Raw genomic sequence first — 20995 nt, forward strand, 5'->3', positions numbered from 1 at the left:
GGTTAAAGTCCACTTAGAAACGAATAGAACAAAAGGCCTCCTGTTAGTGCTGGACATTTTCCCTCTTCAGATATCACCAGAAGGATTTTTTTAAAAAGGAAAAAGAAAAAGAAAAAAAGCCCTCTAACAGAATGCAGGAAACCACAAGCTTATGGGAATGTAGCAGCACTTTGGAAAGGAAAACACTGCCTCAGACTTTCATCTGCAGGGCTTGCACTTTTTTCCCATTTTTTCCTTACCTTCTTTTCATCTCCTTACAGCTAGAAGCATTTGCCAGGTCAACACACAGCCTGGAGAAAAGGCTGGTGGGGAGAGCAGTTAAGTTGCAGGGGGCCATTGCCAGATCCCAGACAGAGAGGAAAAAAATTGGTTTGTGCCGATCACTGTAGTCTGCAAAGGGATTCCAGCATAGAGGGAGAGAGCTTTGGTACAGCTGGAACTTGCAATAGTTACTTGCCAGACTGAGGGTCTTAGCAGGGTCAGAGCCCTGCATCCTACAAGGAGGGAAAAGAGGCATTTTAATATTTTTTATTTTGTATGTCTAGTCTTTTTTTTTCCTTCTTTTTTTAGCTTAATGGCATCTAAGTAACAAATTACATAATAGTCTCTAAGACTGTAAAAAATAGCTGAAATGCTTTCTCTGTTCCATTCTAAGTATTGTTATGACATGCCTATATTTTCGTTATAAAGAAAACATTTTCCAGAAAACATTCACTGAATTCCATTAATTTTCACTTCAACTTCTTCCTAAGGAAGAACTGGCAGTAACAGAGAAAGCATGTTGACGTTTTATTTTACATATAAGAACGATCGCTTTATTGAATCTTCCAAAACTTCACACAATCCCCTCAGCTCCCACATCTGAGGAAAATTGCAGCTGTCTAAAATGAAATGGGAAATTGAAATTAAATATTATTTCTTGCCTATAGCTTTAGCTATTATTGTGATCCTATTTAGTATAAAGACCATGTTAATTTTTGCTAGGTGAGCTTTATGTTGAGCAGGGAAACAGCTTGGTAAAAGGTGTAGTGTTGGGTGTAAGGGAAGAATGGGAATGCATAGCCAGAGCTGTACCACATAAGCCATAAGCCAACTGTTATTTTAATTTCAACTGCTGCAAAGCCATAATCTCTGGTTGTAAGCTTTGGAGTGACTTGACCAAGACCGCATTGCACATAAGTAGTTACTTTATTTAGTTAGCTGACTGAGTCCGTGCTGAGTTAGAGAAGTTTGTCTTTTGTGTTCATAGTTAATAGGTAATAAGAGTCGACCTTGCCATGCCTTTTTCACTGAGAACTGATGACACCAAGCAGAAAATTCTTTAAAACAAATTTCCATTGTTAATACTATGTGAATCAGTTCCTTGTAGTACTTGGTGATGTGTTATATTCAGGGTCCCCTGTCAAGGTCTTTTGGGCTGTTTTCCATATAAGAAAAAATAATCAAAAATCAAATGACTGGTTTCATATTGACCATTCAATATGAAGTGAGTTATTCCAGATCCTAGTGATAAATTATCTTATAAAAAGCATCTAAATTTTGCTTGTTAATCAGCATTTTCATCAAAATAATAAAATTCAAATACTTTGTTTTCTCATACAAACTCTCCTGCCTTAGCCCTCTCTAGGCTGAAGAATTTGAGCTCTCCCAGCCTTTCTTATATGCCAGCCTCTAACCATTTTAGGGTCCCCCCACTAGACTTCAGCTTGCAAATGTCTTTCTTGCAGTGTATGCAGTGAGCTGAACGCAATATCCCAGTCTTTGTTGACTAACACATGGTTAAAGGCTATTTTGTCCTTAGTGTGATCACAGCTGGTCACAGTTGAAAGCATATTTTCAAACCCTGTCCAGAGTTAGGCTGAGTAGCCAGGGTGTTTTAAAACACAGTTGGGACTACTTACACTGAAAAATTCCAACAGCTTACAACATATGCTAACACACTATTTAGCACTTAGATAAGAAGTGTGACTCTTCCTACCTGGATAGTTTTAAGTCCAAGTCTGAGGAGTTATTATAATTTAAATTTAAATTTAGCATCATCCCAGTGAACAGATGTTCTAACACAAAACCATATTCTAGTGCATATGTGCTGACTTGGAGCACATTTGGTAGCTAGTCCAGTTTATTACGTGATGCACTTCAATTTCATCTTTATGCATCAACCATCCAGTTGGAAATGGAAACATGTTGCTGGTTCATAAGGGAGAAGGCTTGCACAGCTCTGGGGGGTAACTGGACACTCCGCTGTGTCACTGTAAAGGCATTGCATTGCCAGGTGCGCAAAGGCATTCATTGCTTTTCAAGGTCCAAATTGTCCTTGATAACCAGCACTACCAATACCAGTGTTCACAGGGAACAGGGAATGGAGAAATTCCCTGAAATTTGTTTAAGGTTCAGAGCTTTTTAACTCTCTTTCCTGGGCTGAAAGAGAAACATTTTTTCTCCACTCCATCTGGTACAGCTGTCTGGAAATCTTCAGCTTGGCCCACGCCCTCCTCAGACCCTGAACTTTGTAATTTTTCAGCTGCCAGAATCACTAACTGCCCAGTTTTATGTAACTCCAAGTATCTGCAGTGGAGCTGGAGAATACACACATGGAGGAGGTTTTGTGGCTTTTAAACTATGCCCAGAAGTTTGCCTTTTTTTTTTTTTTCCTTTTTTTTTTTGTGGGAGGGGGAAGAAGAGGAATGCAGTAGGTATACACAGGACTTTTCAAAATAGAATGGAAATTCTGTCTGCTGTGAGCTTTGCTTTTGAAATCCCCCTTTTATTGGAAGGGGCCTGAAACACGTTTCAGGAGGAGGGGCTTGGTCTTATATTTGATAAGTGTAAATGCATCCATAGTAATTTTTAGAGGTTTTCAGTTGTTTGTGTTGCCTGTTGCTCAGAAAGCCAAATCCAGCTTGTTAAAGCTATTGTCAAAGTCTGTATAGCCAAAAGGAATGAGCGATTTCCCCCAGCCCCAACCAGTATCTTCCCAGATGAATATGCTGTGCCTGAGTTTCTGCAGCCAAGCAAAGCAAACAGTCATACAGCTTTTGTGGCACTTGGAGCTTTTTATTCCAGTACCACAGAAAAAATGGCAAACACTCAGAGAAGTCAGGCGGGGCAGGGAGGCTGCATTTCCAGGATCTGTAACCCCCTTTTCTCTTATTCCCTTTCAAATTGTTTGCAAACCCCAAGTAAATTTTTGTGTTGGCCATTTCAAACTAAATATGTTGTGGTGGTGGTGTGTGTGTGTGAAAGGCAGCAAACTGCAAAAATGAGGCTTCAGCACTATAATAACAAAACAGCAAACAGCCTATGAAGCCAGGGACAACCCTGCAATAAACTAGTGAATCCAGAGCTTTAATCACAAGTGACCTAGCAATAACAAATCAGTGTATGCCTGTGGGTGTGGGAGAGACAGGAGCAGAAGTGAAAGAGATACATTCATTCTCTGCCCCAGAAGGGCAGAGAAAGAGAGCAGAAATATTGAGGTGTGGAGGAGGTAAACAGGAGGAGCATGTACTTTGATTGTGCTGTTTGTGCATGTACATTCTAAACAGTTGAAGCTTTCTTCCTGTTTCCTACAACATGCAGAATTTCATGCATTTGTCAAATGTTGAAACAGGAGCAAAAATCAGCATCAGTTCATCTTGAAACACAATTAAAGCTGCATGAAAACAGCAAACTGTTAATAAACACAACATCCAAGTCAGAGTTGTTATCTGCAGGCTAGTTGTGGTAGTAATGAGGAGCCAGAGGTAGGGTGTCACAGGGGATGAAATAAATAAAAAACAAAATAGAAGTTACAAAAGTAAATTGTCCAAAAGATTCGTTTTAAAGGGATGTGGTTAAAGAGAAATACCAAACTGTGCATAGCAGAGATGTGTTAATGAACTGCTGTCTTTCCAGTGATAGAATCCAGTAAAATTGTAGATGTGGAGGTATTATTCTCTTGCCATGTAACTGAAATCGTCTCGCAGCTTGCAAGACTACCTTCTTGGATGTAAATAAAATGGAGCTTTGGTTAGGACTGCTGTGTGTCTCCCAGGGACAAGGAGTGGCTGAAATAGCAAGAGAAGAGTGGACATGCGTACAGAGTGATTCATGACTGTGTGTATCCTCTGTTCAGGGGAGAGACAAATGTGTCAATGCAAACAGAACTGCTGCTTCGCAATCCTTAGTGAGGTTTTTTTCCTGTGACCCACTGGGGCCATGTTGGTGCACAGCCTGTGTGCTGGAGGCTGAATTGGTTCAAGCGCACTTAGTATTCAAAGACATTAATAATTTAGGGCTGTCTGCCACAGCTTCATTTGATGTGACTGGGGCTTCTGACCTCCCCAGGCTCTAATTCCCAAAAAGCAAGGGACTGGAGAGAACAAGGACAAGGCACAGAGGGTGCTCAGCTGTGGAACAACCTACTTTTCTGGGTATGACTATGGACTCCAGGGAGAGCCTTCCAAGCAGACTGAGATTAGTGTTTGGCAAGGACAAGAGTTACTTTACTGAAGTCCATTTTTTTATCAAATGTCTTCACCATGTTGCTGTTGTGGAGCCAGACTGGTTAGGGGTCAGAACAAACATTGTTCTGCTTGCTTCCCATATCTTCTTATGGCTTTTAAGGAGGTTGATGAGTTGTTTGGTCTCTGCCATGTAAACAGAGCCTGCATGTAAACAGGGTGCTATCTGGTGTGTCCTTAGCCAGTGCCAGCCTCATAGGGCGATAGAGCCGACTCAGAAAGCTCTAATGGAGTTAACGACTTTGCTTACAGCAAAGGTCAGGGACAAGAGAGCAGCCCATCTTTGGGGAAGGCCCTACATTGTTGCAAGTTCAAACTGGAGAAAGGAGCAAATGGCTATATTTGTTTTCTCCTTTTCTTCCAGGGTTGACTTGGGAGGCTGAGTGACTGAAGTCACTATATACTGAACCTTACACATTCCAGACTGCGTACCGATCAAAGCTGTCCAGGGACATTGGTTGTGCAGAGCTGGGAAGTGGTGCCCTGTGTGTGTTGTCACATTAAAGGCTTTTTTTCTCCTGAATCAAATTTGGACACTGTACTGGCATAGGACTCCTTCCCTCTCCACCCTCCCCAGGCCAGCTGGCTCATGGCTCTAGAGTTCAGCAGATATGTTTTGGGCCGGGTGCATATCAATAGTGTCCACCCTCTCTTGAAATTCTTAGTTTTATTTGAACTGCTGTTGAAAGAGGAGAGTTATTTGTGCAGAGGATGAGAAGAACTGGGAAGATAGGGGAGGTCAATAAGTGCAGCTTTGAGCACACATGCAAAACTCCTCCATGGAGGGTGGCAGGAATGACAGAAATGACAAGAGCAGCGAGTTTGTCATGTGGTGCTGATAAGAGGCAGAGGGCCAGAGCCTCTCCCTGAAATTGCACAGGATAGATGAGCCAGGCTCCCTCTTACTCCCTGGTGTGGGATGGCTTCTGAGAGGTCAGTCCTGGCGAGGCACATCATTACCCTGTACTTCCAAGGCCAAAGTTGCCCAATATCCCCTGTGACCTGGGAGAGGTGCATGCACAGTGGAGGGCAGTCTGTGCACCCAAAGGCTCCCAGTTTCCACTACTGCCAAATGAAGGAAGCCAAAACTGGCTTTGCTTTATGGTGCCAGGATGAAGCTCAGAGGATGTGCATATATTTTTCTAAGCTACGCAAATTGACACAGCAAACAGTCCCAGCATGGGAGGAAAAGGTAAAACATAGTGACCTAATTTCAACAAAAAAAATAACTTGTAATGCAGAGAAGTTAGTAAAAAGCATGGTGATTAAAAATGTGCTAGCAAATAACTTCAAATCCTAAGTCACCCATGCCCAAAAAAAGCAGTACCTGCACCCATTTGGAGGAAAAGATAGTGCTTCATGGTTTTTCCTTTCAGTCTGTGCAGCCTCTGAATCCTCAACAGCCAACTTGCTTCTTTGGCCTTCCTTACCAGAGGCAAAGAGTTAATTTCAGGAAAAAGGAGTATTTCTCTCTCTTTGGATGATAAAAATTATAAGGCAAAATCCCAGTGTGCTTGCCCGTGTTTGGAATGAAGTTGTTAAGTCCCAGCTTTGCACCCTGAAAATTAGCACTCTGATAATTAGGACCTGTAGTATCTCAAGTGACAGGTGATATTCCAAATCTGCAGGTAGCACGTTTTTGTGAAATTTAGCAGTTGCCCTTAGAAAAGTGTTTTGTCAATTTCCTTTTTAATTCCCATATCCTTATTTTTATTTTGTTTCTGCTGAAGATGAAGCAACAGATTCAGAGCTTTAACTTTTGTGTCAGATGCATTCAGATTTCTAATGGGATTAATGCAGCAAAATAATGGGTTAAATCAAAACACATGCAAACCAAAACATTCCTGTTTTCTAAGAAAGTTTGACTGTAGATTCAAACATATTTAAATTAAATTCTTGTTTCTGCTACTATCCAGAAACCATGGTGAGATAAATGAAATTTTGTGGGGGGTAAAAGGAGGCAGAAGAATTCTCAGTATAACAATGTTTCTTTGGCTGCCCTATCAGGAAAGGAAAGAAAATAGAGGAATATTTCTGTCCAGTCTGCTTTGCAACTGGCTAGGTACACTAACTTATTTTGTTTTCTTCTGAATGAGTTGACTTTTGCAGGAAACAGACTACTTGCATGGTGTGGTACAAGAACCTTGTGTTATTGTCTGCCTGGCCTCTCTTACTGGGCAGATCCAACATGGCTTTCAGCAAAAATGCTGCCTGCCTCCACTGTCTTGTGCTCAGTTACTAGCAATGATGAGCTTGTGTAGCAGCTGCTAGGAAGGCCTCGAGTCTCACTGTGAGCAAAGTCTCCCAAAATTGTGAAAAGCAGATTGTATGACAGGGTGATGACAAGGCCAAAGAATGGGCCTGATGGAAGGAATAGGTGGCAGGGGAGAGGGAGATGGATCTACTATGTGCTTATCCTACACAACATAATGTAATCACAAAATTCTATGAGGGAAAATGAAATTCCAGTTATTTGTGTTTCAGTGAAAAGCAAAGTGAAAATCTGGTGACAGAGAGGAGAAAGTCCCACATATTGGACTGGAGTTGAAGGCATTATATAGATAATTCCTGTCTGAGGCCTTGGTTTCTGTATGGGGTGGTGCAAACCACTCGGACCCCACTAGTTCCCCCAGCACCTTCTCAGGGTTACAACAAGCCTCAAGGAGTGCCAGAAGTGCGCCTTCAGCCTGAGTGGACAAGCGTGGTGGTCTTTATCCTTGTACAGGAACAGCAAGACTTGAGACCTGGAGTCACACAGTGGGTCTGGCTGTCTCTTGTTACTATTGCACAGGGCTGTGACACCATCAACAGCAGAGGATTCACTCCGACTTGTGACTGTGTGGGAAAGAGGTGTTAACCCAAGGAAGTCCATAGCAAAGCACACAGCTGAGGATTCCTGATGGCCTGGTGCAAATTTGTGTTGTGGCATTGCATTGTTTCTTTCATCTGTATTGGAAAAGGTGCACCCACCCTTTGCAGGGAGCAAAACCTTGACAGCGTTCTCACCTCCCTTGCACTGCGTCAGCTGGCACCGCCTCTGTCTCTCTGGGCACACATTCTCATTGCACAAGAAACCACGAGCGCATTGAGGCTGCGCTGCTGCAAGCAGAACAACGCTCAGTCACCCCAGCGGGGACAAAGTGCAGAGCCCTTTCCCCGCCCCGCTGCTGCTCCCGCTCCCGGGACAGACGCCATCAGCTGTCTGCTCCTGCAGCTTACCCCGGGTCTTGTCCCTGCGTCTCCCAAAGTGCATCTTAAGTTTCTGGCAGCCGGGCTTGGAGGACCCAGAAACAGACCTTCTGCTGCTTCGGCAGCTCCACATCGTGCCTGCCTAGTGCTGACCTTCCCTGCCCTCCGGCCTCTGCCCTTGCCTCTCGACCTGTGGGATTACTCCTGCTGTGCCTTCTCCAGAAGAAGGCCCCTCAGCTACTGCTATACTGTCGAGGGTGACTATGAGAGAAGAAAGAAGAAAATCCCCCTCCAGAGATTTGCTTTTGTGGTGGGCAGAAATCAACACCCTGGGCACACGGCTGAAGCGCCATTGGAGAAACATGGTTATCCCTCTGTGCACTGACCTCCCTCAGGCCACTATTTCCCCCCAACAGCAGCTCAGCTGCCCTTGTTTCCATCCATGAGGTCCCTTACAATACCAAATTCTGCCCATCCTGCCCTATTTTCTAGTTTTGGTCTGAAGAACAAGACTGGAGTTGGGATTTTAGCTGGAGTTTATCCTTGCCCAGCCTTCATCTCCTGAAGGCTGGCTGCCAGCAATGGGACGAGCCGCTTCCTTGGTTACTGCACCACAGGCCATGGGTGCTGGAAGGGGGAAGCAGGGGGGATGTTTTGTTTGTTTGTTTGCTTTTCCCTGAACCGTGAAGCTCTGGGCAGTGCTGAAGGCAGGATACAGGGTCTGACGGACAGGATCTGGTTTTAGCCCATTCTCCCTCCCCTCTCCTGGAGGAGTGGGCTTGTGGCCCCAGCAGTCTTTCAGGCCGTGCCAGCGGGGGAGTGAGAACTAGGCCCACAGATTGCATCAGGAGTCTTTTTTCTGGTCATGCTGGTTGGTTATAATGAGAAAATACTCTAAATTCCTAGTGAAAAATCCTTTCTTCTTTTCATTATTACAGGGCCAGACAAGCTAAGCTAGCACCAGAGCCCTGAATGGTGGCTGGCTAGTGGTGCACACGGTGGTGCCAGGGTGGGAGGCAGGGCTCCTGAATCCTCATCCCAGCATAGCTCTGTGGTTTTTTATATAAACCCCAAAAAATCATATAACTCATTGTACATTCTGTCTGAACATATCTGGGCATGAAACAGGATCAGTGATACAATCCCAAGTGCTGTTTAAAAGCTCAGTTAGCTAAGTAAGTAAAAAAGACCTCGCTGTGAAAGATACTTAAATGCAAAGTGGTGGGACTGTCTCAAATTTCATTTCTGAGTAAAGCTGCCTTCAGATGCAGGAGCAAGTACCTTAAAAATATCCTTAGTTGGTTTTTTTGGTTTTTTTTCAGATTCCTCTTCTTCATTCTGTTTCACAGAAATTTAATTTATGTTCTAGACCGTAGGTTGTATCCAAAACAGATGAAGACTTCAATTCAAGGTGTCTTGCCTCACCACTGAGGCATTTGTAGCAAGGTGTGATTGGAGGTAGTCAGGAATGCAAGTTTTTCTGGAGAATGTACTGGTTAAATCTTACTGGTGGACTGTGAAATGTAAACAAATTAAAGTTTAGGAAAGATTTTATGATTTTTCAGCTGCAAACCTGAGTATATGCTCAGTAGTTAATAGACTTGTCATTGAGGCATGAAGACAACCTGTCTAGTCCTCACAGGCACTAAACTGAGGGGATTTATCTTCATTTATTTCTCACTTGATTATCTTTGCTTCTTTCTCAGGGTTTTTTTTTTAATACTTTTGTGTGTGTGTGTGATTTAGATTATCATGTTAACTCCTGGGAACTCTGAGAAAAAGTTTTTTTACTCCTAGGAGAGGAACACTAAATTTCTTACGGAATTGGTTTGATCACTGTGAAATCAACAGTGACACTGAAGTACTCATTCTCACTATAGATGCACTTCACCTGTGGGCGTTTTACTTCAAAGCATAAAGAAGAATAGGATCCAGGATTTGTGTATATACAATGTTGCCAGTTTCTGTCCTGTTATGTAGAGATAACCTTCAATTCCCTCCCTGTATGTTTCTCATTGTCTTTTTTATTTTTTGTTTCAAATCAAAATTTTTCCATGCTTTTCTTTAGCCTTCTCTAAATATTTTTAAAATACTCATTAGCTTCTTAATAATCCTCTTAGATAAGTAAATGTCTTTTAACAGTAAATTCTTCTCAAGGTGGGAAAAATGAGGTACAGGATATTAAAAAATATAATTACTTAGTGAACTCAAACATGCTTCAGAACTTCTGAGTAGCTTTTCTTGTCAGCCTTTGAGCATTCTTTAAATTCTAAAAACATCAACTGTGTGACGATGGGCAAGGAGCAGATACTGAACATCATCATTTTGGAGAAAATCCCTAGAAATTCCAAACACCCATCATAACTCCAGATGGCCTGAAGGTCATGTTTTATATTGCAGTATTTCCACAGATTTTTGAAATGGTTTTGAGACATTTCCAGATGTCTTGATTGGAAAAGATGCTGCTAAAGGCTGAAACTTGGATCACCACTATAAAGATATAAGAACGTCATGGGAAAAAATCCTATCCTTCTTTCTTTTGGTGCTTATGTAGCCCCTTTCAAAATAGTATCTGAGCATCTCATACATATTTAAAAATAGAAATAACAATAACAAACCTTCTGTCTCTCTTTTCTTCCCAGTCTGTAAGTGAAATAGCTTGATTTGTTCAAAGGCCTTTTTCCTTGTGGGTTCTAAATATTTAGCTGTGGTTTTCCACAGTTTATCTACTGTTCCATTACTCCACTGAGAGGAGGAAAGAAAGATGCCATTTCCATTATTTTGTAGAACTCAAAAAGCCACAGTGTTATTTGTTCCCTCTACTGGTTCTCATGTAGAACATAACCAACACCATTCCCAGAGCTGTGCATTCATGACTTTATTGATGCATAACCAGGGATGTTTTGGCAGGATTCAGTGTTGTGTAAGCCACATGTGATGTTAGAGCAGTGCTATTATATAGGAGGGCTGTATATGTTAATTGCAGCCAGGCACAGGATGGGTCTGGAGGTTTAATATTTAACTGTAGAATATGTTTGAGAAATCATTATATTCCCTTATTAATACTCTGTGGTTGACTAAGCAGTGCGGTTTTTCTTTGGGTCTTTTTTTTTCTGAGCTGAGGAATTCAGATGTCTGGAGTATGGTGCTATTTGTTGTAAAGTGAAGGCAGTATGTAGCTAGGTGTTATCAGTGCTCTCCTGGCATCCAAGGGTGCCATCTCTCACTTATTTATACATTTCTTATGGTATGGGAAAGATAACTGAGCCATGTGGGCCTCTGTGGTTGCAGAGATGTGCTAGTGTATCCTGACCCTTTGGGAGGAGAAGGAATGTGAAATGAGTCTTGGTCTTTTGCATTCACATGCAGCTAAGTGTTAAAGAGAGGCAGCAGCATTTTGTGATCATTACAGCTAAAGATTACTGAGAAATGCTATTATCTGAGTACTTTCCACCTCTTTCCTCGTGGTAAAAAATAAATTTCCGTATTAAAAAATATTTCTCTTTTAGAAGTGTCACATTATTTCCAAGTTGCACAATCTAACAGTAGGAAAAAGTAATTATGAATAACACAGAAACAGTCCTGTTTCAGAAATAGGATGCAGCAATTTGTCCGAATGTATCATCTGCAGTACACTTTATGAAACATTGACTTTCCCGTAAGAACCTCTGTGATGCTTCCAGTTCTCTTTTACCCCTAAAAATGTATCATTTTTGACTGCTGTCCAAAGAAGGATCTCACAGCTAATAATAGTTTTAAAGACCTATCAGTGTTTAAGTGGAAACTTCAAAAAGTGCTTTTCTTTTGTAAGTTAGTTCAGCCAATATGGCAATTTTACTGTCATTCTTTAGTGAAAATACCTACCGTTTGGAAACAGGATATCTTGCCTGTCTCTGTGCTTGTGGTATCTGAACATGCAATTTTTGATTTGGGAAATTATTCTCCCTTTCCTTTACAAATTCAAGAACATACAAATATTCCAGCACAAGTCTGTCTGCTCATCTGTAAAAAATGTAGTACTTCCATTGCTGCTATCCTAAGTCCTTTATTTACACCCATCTGTTTTGGGATCTATTTTGGAATCATTCCCACTATGGTAAGAACCTTTCAATGACTTAAGAAGATTTAGGTCAGTGGCTTAGTTTACCTTTATTCTGGCCTAATTCTCTTCATCTTGCCCCAGCCTTATCTGCCATTGTGTACACTTTCCCCACCATTGCTATAACCTTCACCTTCTTTTACCTTCCTTTCTCTCTGACCATCTAATTCCAGACACCAAGTGCTTCCTCTCTATCTACAAGGCAAATTCTGCTCTTTTAAGTAGTAGGAGTATGGGAGTAGAAATGTCATGAGTAATAAGCCTGACACCCAAATTTATTTAACTTTCATGTCTTGATTGTTTCCCTGGGTGACTAAGCAGAAAAATAATCTCTGGTTAAATGTGGGCTTAATTAGATGTTGGTTTATGAGCTACTAACATTAAAATACAGGCAACAGTATGGCTGCTGGAGAGTTTAACCACAAATATCTCTTTCAGTGCCTCTCTTTTTCTTTTAACTTAACAGACATTAACTTTTTAACTTTATAACTTAATAGTTCTACATCTCAAAGTTTATGAAAGACACCACAACAGATCTTCTGAAAATACAATTGCAAATATTTAAAGTTATGTCTAAAAAATTTACTTTGTGCATTAGCAAAACAGAAAAGTAAGAATACTTTGCCCTTCTCAATCGCTTGGCACTAAACAACGAAGCCCTGCAGTTTAGGCCTTGGTCCTTTGTCTGTATTCCTCACATCATGTGAATGAGAAGTTTTATTGCCTGAATGCATGGAACATTGCCTAGTTACAGGCAACACATTTTAGCCATAGCTCTCCAAGAACTTCACCAAGTGCACATACAGTGATCTTTGTTTTATGGTATATGGTAGGATGTAGCATTAGCCATCCAGGGGTTCCTGGGTCTCTTCTCCCTGGTCTAACAAGGGGGAGCTTTAATAGCAGTCTGTGCATCCTCCATTTTACAATATGGAGAGGCAATGGCAGTGGTCTTTTAAACAATCCCCTTTATATTCACTGCTTGAATCAAGGGAGATGCAGAAGACTATAGGATGAGTAAGGTGAGAATGAGTTTTCTAATTCTTTCATGCTTAATAACTTCTACTGTTTATAGCAAAACAAATGTGTACTCACAAATTGACAAGCAGTTGCCCACAGCACATAATCAGCCTTTCATGACTGAAGTTGCATGCATGTACAAGACAGCAGAAGTGAAACCAGTGTGAGTCCCCTCAGGATTCATAAATGAGGGAGGACTTAAAGAGTTAAGAAAAACCCTCTGCATATACCTGGTATATAAAACTGTCATGTAATCAAATGCGAGGAATGCACTCCACTGTGTACATTAGCAAACACTCCATGCAAGCCGGCTGGCAGAGATTCAGGGTTTTCAGTGCTGCCTCGCATTACAAAGCCCTTCTTTGTTCTCTCAGCTCTGTTTTAAATATCTGATGACTATTCCACACCATGTTAGTGCCAGATCCCCAGCTTCACTGCAAACTCTTTACAACAGCATATTGTGGGCAGATTGGATGAGGACGGGCTGGTAGAATGTGGGTATCTCCCCTTTCTTTGCTTCTCAGGCAAGTACTCTCACCAACTCTGCCATCTCCCTGTAATTTCTGTAGCCCCTTGTGCAGCCACCTGGATAGTGTTCAAAGCCAGAAAAAATCACTAGGGTATGCAGAAATTGAACTTGAATCCTCTGACATGGCAACGGCACTCCACAAATGTGCATCAGGATGGGTGTAGTCGAGGTTCAGCCAAGGAAGAGCAAATGAATCAAAGAGTGTTCATGCAACAAATATTTTTGTTGAAACTTGTTGTGCCTATACTGTTTTTGGCTGGATCTTGCCTGAGCTTGCTGGCCAAGTGGGATTTGGCTTTGAAAAAAATTAGATGAAAGATTTCCTATGAACATGCACACAGAAAGGCAGGAAGTGATGCTGATGATTCAAGAGATGGTGATGTTCCTTCTTGATTTGGAATTAAAGCACTTCCCTGGGAGGATGTTAACACTGCAGCACACATCTCGGCCTCTTACATTAGATGATGTGTTAAGCCAGGGCCTCGTCTGCTCATGCTTGTTAAGGATGCTTTTTCCTAAGACTTTTACTTATATTTTAGTTTAGAAACGTGGTGTTCTAGTTTGGCATCTAGTACTGGTGTGCTGGAAACTTAGCTGTGCAGTGGATGGCTCTAGTGTGTTCTAAAATAAACCAACCTGTTTTAATTAAAATTTCTGCATTTCACATGCAAATATTTCATGGTGGACTCAGTAAGAAACCCTTTCTAAAGAAAATCTTATTTATTAAGGGCCATTTGAAGGTGCATTGTAACACTTTTGCTTAATCACTTAAAATCTACAAAAGCTGAGATCATTGAAAGTCACTGCAGGAGCCTTGTAAGGCTGTATTTGCCACTAAAGCAATTGTGTCATTGTGTAATGAATTGCATATCAGAATTCTTCAGGGGGCTTGTGATGTCTGCTTAGGCTGTGCAGGTGCAGACGTTCTTGTCTTTGCCATGTTTGCTTCCCTAGCACAGAATTGAGTACAAATAGGAATTAATATCTCTATGGTAAAGTATTAATATAGGGTGAGAGGGTGTTATTGTCATCTTACTCAGAAGGAATACATGAAAGCATTGAAGGGGTCTCTTGGTGAAGTCTTCTTTTATAGAAGTCTGTACCAGAATCAGAAATTGAATCCACATGTCGTATGGTCCAGTCTTACTCAGTAAACTGTTGGCTCTTATGTTGCATACTATCTTCTGTCACATACAGTGCCCCAGGAAAGTTCACAAAAAAGACCCTGTTCCGTTGGGCAGAGTGTGACCCGACAGTGAGTGTCTCACTTTTAAGTCTGTCACAGGGACTATGAATAGTGTACAGGGCCCTTTTAAAGAAGAAGAAAATACCATGGGGCTTTTTAAATGTTCTCCTAGAGTCTGGTGGAAACTCTGTATATGGGGGGAATCAGTTAGCCTTTTATGATACTTCCAAGAGATTCCTGCTTCCTTTCCTTGTTGTGGCCTCTTTGCTGTCCCATTGCAGAAACAGTCCTTGGGCAGCACATAGCCATCCACTGGGTCTTGGTCAGTTCACCACAGCTGAATGAGCAAAAGGTGCAAGAGGGATCGGCACTAAAGAAATCTTTTCCTTTGAGCACTAGATTCTTTTATTTTCAGGATTTTTCTGACCTTTTTATCCCTTCTCACACATCTTTACATGCTTCTCCTCAGCCCCCTGCTTCAAAGCCCTTGCATGTACATAGTGCCCACTGAGCTGTTTCCATAGTGGTGCTCTAGAACATCTGGCAGGGAGGTAAAAACTCTGTCATTTACTGTTATTTGGTTTCTAAGTCCATTTCAAGTGTGCTTGTATGGAGACTTTCCCTATTTCAGCACAGAGAGAGAGAGAGTTATCTGGCTTTTCCAACTTTAACATTGACCGGAAGAGATCACAGAAAGTCAAAGTTTTGAGAGACAAAGCTAAGACCGGTACCTTACCTTCAGGTGGTGCCTGTGCAGGCTGTCAGGAAGAAAGGTAATGTCAGAAGTGGAAGGACTTAGGAAATGCTCCAGCTGTAAAATTCTCCAAATGTAGATGTATTTGTTTCTACAAGAAGCAAGTTGCTCTCTGGAGAAGGAATTCAGCTGGCGTTAACCAAGGGAATCTACAAAGAACTGCACCAAAAAAGCAGCAGCCAAGTAAAAAGAAGACTGCGTGTTAAAGACCTAACTGTATTTTGTTAGGAATAGCTGAATTAAGCTGTTTTCCTGGCAGTTATTGTTTGGTGGAGCTGAAAGAATGAGCCAGGTATTATGCCGTTTCTTTGAGCTGAAACATTTGGGAGAGATTAAATATATGTGCTCACTCACAAAATACATTTGAGCCTTAACTCAAGAGTAAGGAGTTCAGCAATGAATGCAGAGCCAGAGCAACCAGGAAGGTCAAGAGGGATTCTTGACTTAAGGTGGTTTAGCTGAGCAAGGGGTTATCACTACATGTAAAAGTTCTCTTTTTACTCCTAGTGAGGACTCTGCTTTCCCACAAGTAAGGGTACAGGTCCCATTTACTTGCAGGCAGGTTGAATATCATATGGGTTTTGCTTCCATCTCTGATCTGGCTGTGTCTGTAAACAGCTGCTTGTTGCCATTCATAGGAAGATGCGATCGTGAAGAAATCCAGCTGTATCTGTCTAGTACTGTACTGATAATGTAGTGTCATCTGCTTCCTTCCAAACTAGCACCTCCTTCTTTGCTTTCAGACTTTACCTGACACAGTGGCAGATGCTCTAGTAACTACACATCTCACATTCCAAATCTTCTGGCACCTAACATCTTGGACTTTCTTGTCAGCTACTGCATATTTGGTCCAAATCCTTCAGTCCTATGAGTTCCCATTTAAGTCAATCATTGCATAATGTGAGCACAGCTCACAGGCTCTCTCTTGTCTTTTCTCCAAATACCAAGAGCAAATCTTTTATGAACTGGTTGAAAATGTGCTGTGGATTGGAGGAAGAGCAAATGAATTAAAAATTCCTAATATGTACATGTAATGAAATAGCACCTCAGTGCTCCAATATAGTACATCCCAACAAAGAGCCTGCAGAAGAAAAATTTCACTACACTGTTTAAAGTGAAAAGATCCTTCACTTCTTTCCAGTGTAAAATATATGCCTGGGAGATGTACTATGTGAAGATTTGTTTTCTTTGACAGTATGACTGTACTGCACTGAGGAAGAAGAAGATTTCAAGTGGCTTTTCTCCACTTTGTTGGCAAGTCAGCCCCTTTATCTCCAAGGATAACAGGAGTGCCTGATACACTGAGCAGATGAGCCTTGAAGGATGTGCGGAAAGCTACCATACTGGGATCAATAGCATACTTTTTCCTTCCGTAGCATGCAAGCATTTTACCTGACAAAGACTAGAAATTCCTCATCTGCTTTTTCCTTTTTATTTCTCTTTAAAGAACTTCTGAATATCTTTTTTGTGCTTGTGGGGAAGTCCATATGTGTATACTCCCTTGGGAAGTCCCGTCTCTGTTTGTTTGGGAAATCAGAGAGATATTTAAATGTAAGTTTTACATTGATTCTGTTTACATTTACCTGAAATATATACTGAGGTCAGAAAAAATAAGAGTTTTACCAATGACATGTGAGTTACATACAGTGTGCTGCAGACCCTGCTAAGGAGACCTCAGCTCATTAGTAGAGTATTTTTATGTGTTTTGAATGTTTGTGGGCCTCTTACAGAAAAGTGCTTCCAACGACAATCTGTGTTTAAATGTTTTGCTCTCCAAGATATATATTTTCATGAAGAGAATGACTTGGTGAATGTATTCAATTGTTTCTTATTTTAACCAGCAGTACTTTCCATTTGATCAAAATTGGAAAGAAGTATCATCTGACAAATGAAACTATAAGACTGATCTTTTTTGGAAGAGCTGATGTTTTGTTCCTGAGACATACTTTGCATATGCACTACTAATGCAGTGCTGAATCAAACATCATTCATCTGCAGGAGCAGTGGAGCTGAAGGTCAAGGAACAGACTCTGCAGGTGTCTTCCCCCAGGGAACTTTTCATACCTGTTTGGTGCAACCTAACCTATTACATAAGTGAGAATTTGTTCTTCTGAGGATTGTTAATGATCTTCAAGGATTGTATTGTGTTGGCAGGGGTGATTTAGAAGGATTCAGAGTGAATATGGGAGGCAAAAAGCAGCCTTCATCTACTGCCATATGTTGGATGGTGCTGTTTGACCATGAAGGTGTCTGATCCTTCTCCAAAACATCAGTGGTACAACTGCTCTCCAGTACTCATAGATAAATCAACAAAGAATATATATTTTCTCTTTCCTTTTGTATCTATTTTTAAGTAGATTTGAACCTGATGAAAAGTACTGGAGTGATTTCACTCTTCTATTCCAAAACCAAGATGAGTAGAAGCCAGGAGAACACTGCACTGACACGAAGGGAAGAGTATGCCTTTTCAGATTGCTGACACCTACTGAGACAGTTTGGAGCAGACCTGGCTTATGATTTGCTCTTCTGTCACTGGAAACGAAGAGGGAAGGAAAGATTGTGCTGTTTTAGTTGGCAAGAGGACAGCACACCAGCATTTGAAGAACTGGCTGCAGTTACAAAAGAGAACTACTTAAGATGGTTGCATGGTATCTCTTTTCATCTTCTCAAAAAATCAAAACACACAGTCAGTGAAGTTCATTATTAGCCTGGAATGACTTAGACAGATGAGGGCTCCTGGTAGTGAAAGAAAAACTGCACTTGTTGTAGAGACACATTAATTTTAGGGGAGCTGCCTGAAATCCATGTAGTTTCAACTAAGCCTAATTTGGCCCTTGCCTCTGAGTCAGCTTGTAGAGGCACACAGTCTGTCATATATTTAGAAAACTTTTTGCTCTACCAGAGAATCCATCAGGATGTGTCAGTGAGTAGTTCTAATGTCTGCTCTACCTGTTCCTGCTAGGAACAAAACACTATACTACTGACAACTCAGTGCATTCCATATGCAGTATTATTTTCATCTTTGGTTGGTTTGTTGGGTTTTTTTGTGGTTGCTGGTATAATATCATATCAAACCTATCTTTCTGGAGTACAGAGGCAGTAGTGCTGACCTTCTGGCTCAGAAGCCTGCCCCAGTGTTACAATACAGTCTATAAAAGGGTGCTGTAGATGATCCAAGAGGGAACACAAGGCAGTGATTCACTGAAGGAGTTGTGCTGACATCCTGGACTGTGAAAGCACAGCTGGGGCAGTTTAAGAGCAGCAGTCAAGTTCCAACAGGGAAGCCAGACTTTTATAATTCACACTACAGTCACCTGTTGTTTTGTTTCTTGTTTTCTCAAGATATTTAGACATGTCTGGTGGCCAGAAAAGTGAAACACTGGGAGTGCCAGCTCCAGGCAGGCATAACAGTTCCAGGTATAGTGAAAACTTCCTCCTCACAGTTCTGCTTCTGCTATTTCACAACAAAGGTGTAGCTCCTGCCTGTGCTTTTGGTCCTGAATCTCATAACCAAAGCACCTTCAGTCTGGCCTGCACACATTTGGATAATTTTGGTGTGTAATCCCACATAGCACTGCTGGATCACCTCAAGTTTAGTCAAGAGAGGTGAGGCCAGGATGTGTTTTAAAATGGAATTGAAAGTTGGACTTAATTAAACAGTGTTCTGCAATGATTTTATGATAGCAGCTGAAGGCTAACATAATCCTTCATGACTTTAATTTCAGCTGGGATTCTGGACAGAAGTCAATACATAAGTACATAAATGTCTTTTCACAACTTCAAAAGGATACTGTTAATGAAACCAAAATACTTAGTATTTGTTGGCTGAATAAAACCCAACAATTATAATTCTCTGGTCTATTAAGCCATGTGAAAGTATAAAATGGCCTTAGGACAGTCAGCTACCCATTAAAAAATTCTTCCCACTTAGGGTTTCATTGATGAGAACAGACAGCTGCTCATTCCCTCCCTTGTAATTGTCTATAAGAAAACAATTTGAAATAAATCTAGGTATGCTTTGTCATCTGCTGGATTAATACTTTGGGGTAGTCATGTTATGAATGATAGCTTGGCACCTCAGGGGCAAATATCTGCAAATAGCTTGTCTTTGTGTGCCCTAGCTTCTCCTCTAACCCACTGTCAGAGAGACTGGAGAAGCCATTTTTACTCTAGTAAAAACTTCTGAGTAATTTCTCTTATTACAGAGCTCATGCCAATTCCACATAGATCCAGAATGTGACATTGTGCTATCATTGAAGTCTAGGGACCCTCTTCTTCACTGGTATAATCCACAGGGTGGCATTTGGGCTGCAGCATGGATTGTTTTATAGAATCTGAATACTGTCTGAATTAATGTGCCAGAAATTCCTTTTATATCACCCAGGGTGACACCTTTCTTTCAAGTTCCAGACAGCCCAGTGCAGATTGTTTACATAAAATTTAATGGGTGCACTTAGTTTCTCATGCTAAATAAAGGTAATCTAATGGTAAATGGAAAAATCACCTGCCTGACAATGGAGGTGGGAGTTACCTGGTGTTCTAGGGGACACAGAGGAAAAAAGTTTTGGTTTGCTTTTTAAAAGCATTCTAGATTGGTATCTTCAGCTATCTGAATATAACCTACAGTTATATGTAACCTCCTCTGCAGCCTCACCAAGTTCAGGCCCCTAGTTGTGTCTTGCTTCTTCCCATGCAACACCACTGAGATAGATTTTTATTTTAGAATTTACTGAGGAGGTGAAGTGATTCATGCAAACCTTTTGATACAACAACAGGTGTTTCTCCTTTCTGGTGCCAGTTGTTATCTTTCCCTTCATGAAGTTGGACTCTTTGGGGCTGGTAGTGATCAGCAGCGTCAAATAACAGTAAAAAATGTGTTATTTCTGCAAGTAGAAAAGTACTGTCCTTTTTTTATGCATCTGCATCTTCTGCCATATTAGGAAATCCTCTGGCTGCTGCTGGTGAAAATTAGCATTGGGTGGAGATGAGCCACTGGTGAAAAGGTTTTCCATTCAAGGGCAGACTGGGACAAGCAGTGTTTGGCACTGCTCAGAAACCAGAAGCAGAAATCTGCAAGGCTGCAGCAAAATCCCATCTGGTGCCAGCACATGCTACTGGCATCCCCTAACAATACAAAACAACGGGTTTGCTTCCTGTCCTGCAGACGGTGTCAGCTATGCCAGAGTAAGGGCACTCCACTCCTGCTTTCTGCCAGTCCCTGTCAATACCATAAATGCATGCTTTGGGAGTTGGTTTCAGGGAATGTTCTGCAGGTATCCTTATGCCAGGATAAACAGGGATAAAGTTTATAGCCACAGGCAAAGGCCAGGATTTCAGGTTACGTTTCCATCCTGCTTTACCCTTACAGTTACTGCTGCCCTGCCTGCTCCTCTGCCTGTGCACTTTGCTGTGTAAGCTGTGACCATACATCTGTGTGATGGCGATGTGTTCCACATCTGGGGTTTAGATGGTTTTTGTCTAATCAAACTACCCCTAAATCAGTTTGTTTCTTTTATTCACTACCACAGCCATGAATAAAAGCTGTGGAGGGAGTTGTGCTGCATCAAGACTGGAGAGGTACACCATGCATGAATGTGTCAATTATTATTTTTTTAAAAGTAATATAAAATAATAAATGTAAAGATATTGACTCCATGAGCTACTCATGTTTCATCCCTTCTATCATGATGCTAGGGGAGATTTCTGTTTCGAA

At 41.4% G+C, this 20995-nt stretch overlaps 1 protein-coding gene and 1 long non-coding RNA gene across 18 annotated transcripts in view; one reads left to right on the plus strand and one right to left on the minus strand.

Annotated features, from left to right (window-relative positions):
• The window catches only part of LOC135303061 (uncharacterized), a 31759-nt gene extending 24166 nt beyond the window's left edge, over positions 1–7593 (minus strand). The window contains exons 1-2 of the long non-coding RNA XR_010364595.1: positions 5833–7593; positions 240–494 (exon numbers count right to left, since the gene is read on the minus strand). This is a non-coding gene — a long non-coding RNA (uncharacterized LOC135303061). The remainder of the gene's footprint in view (positions 1–239; positions 495–5832) is intronic.
• Positions 1–20995, plus strand: part of RAD51B (RAD51 paralog B) — a 404685-nt gene that overhangs the window by 333772 nt on the left and 49918 nt on the right. For 2 of the 17 annotated variants that reach the window (XR_010364584.1, XR_010364588.1), the window contains one exon: positions 18625–18699. The exons of the other annotated variants lie outside the window; for them this stretch is intronic. The gene's annotated coding sequence lies outside the window, so the exon portion shown is untranslated. The remainder of the gene's footprint in view (positions 1–18624; positions 18700–20995) is intronic. 17 annotated transcript variants of the gene reach the window in all.

Source organism: Passer domesticus, chromosome 6, assembly GCF_036417665.1.
Source record: "Passer domesticus isolate bPasDom1 chromosome 6, bPasDom1.hap1, whole genome shotgun sequence".
Classification (NCBI taxonomy): Eukaryota; Metazoa; Chordata; class Aves; order Passeriformes; family Passeridae; genus Passer; species Passer domesticus.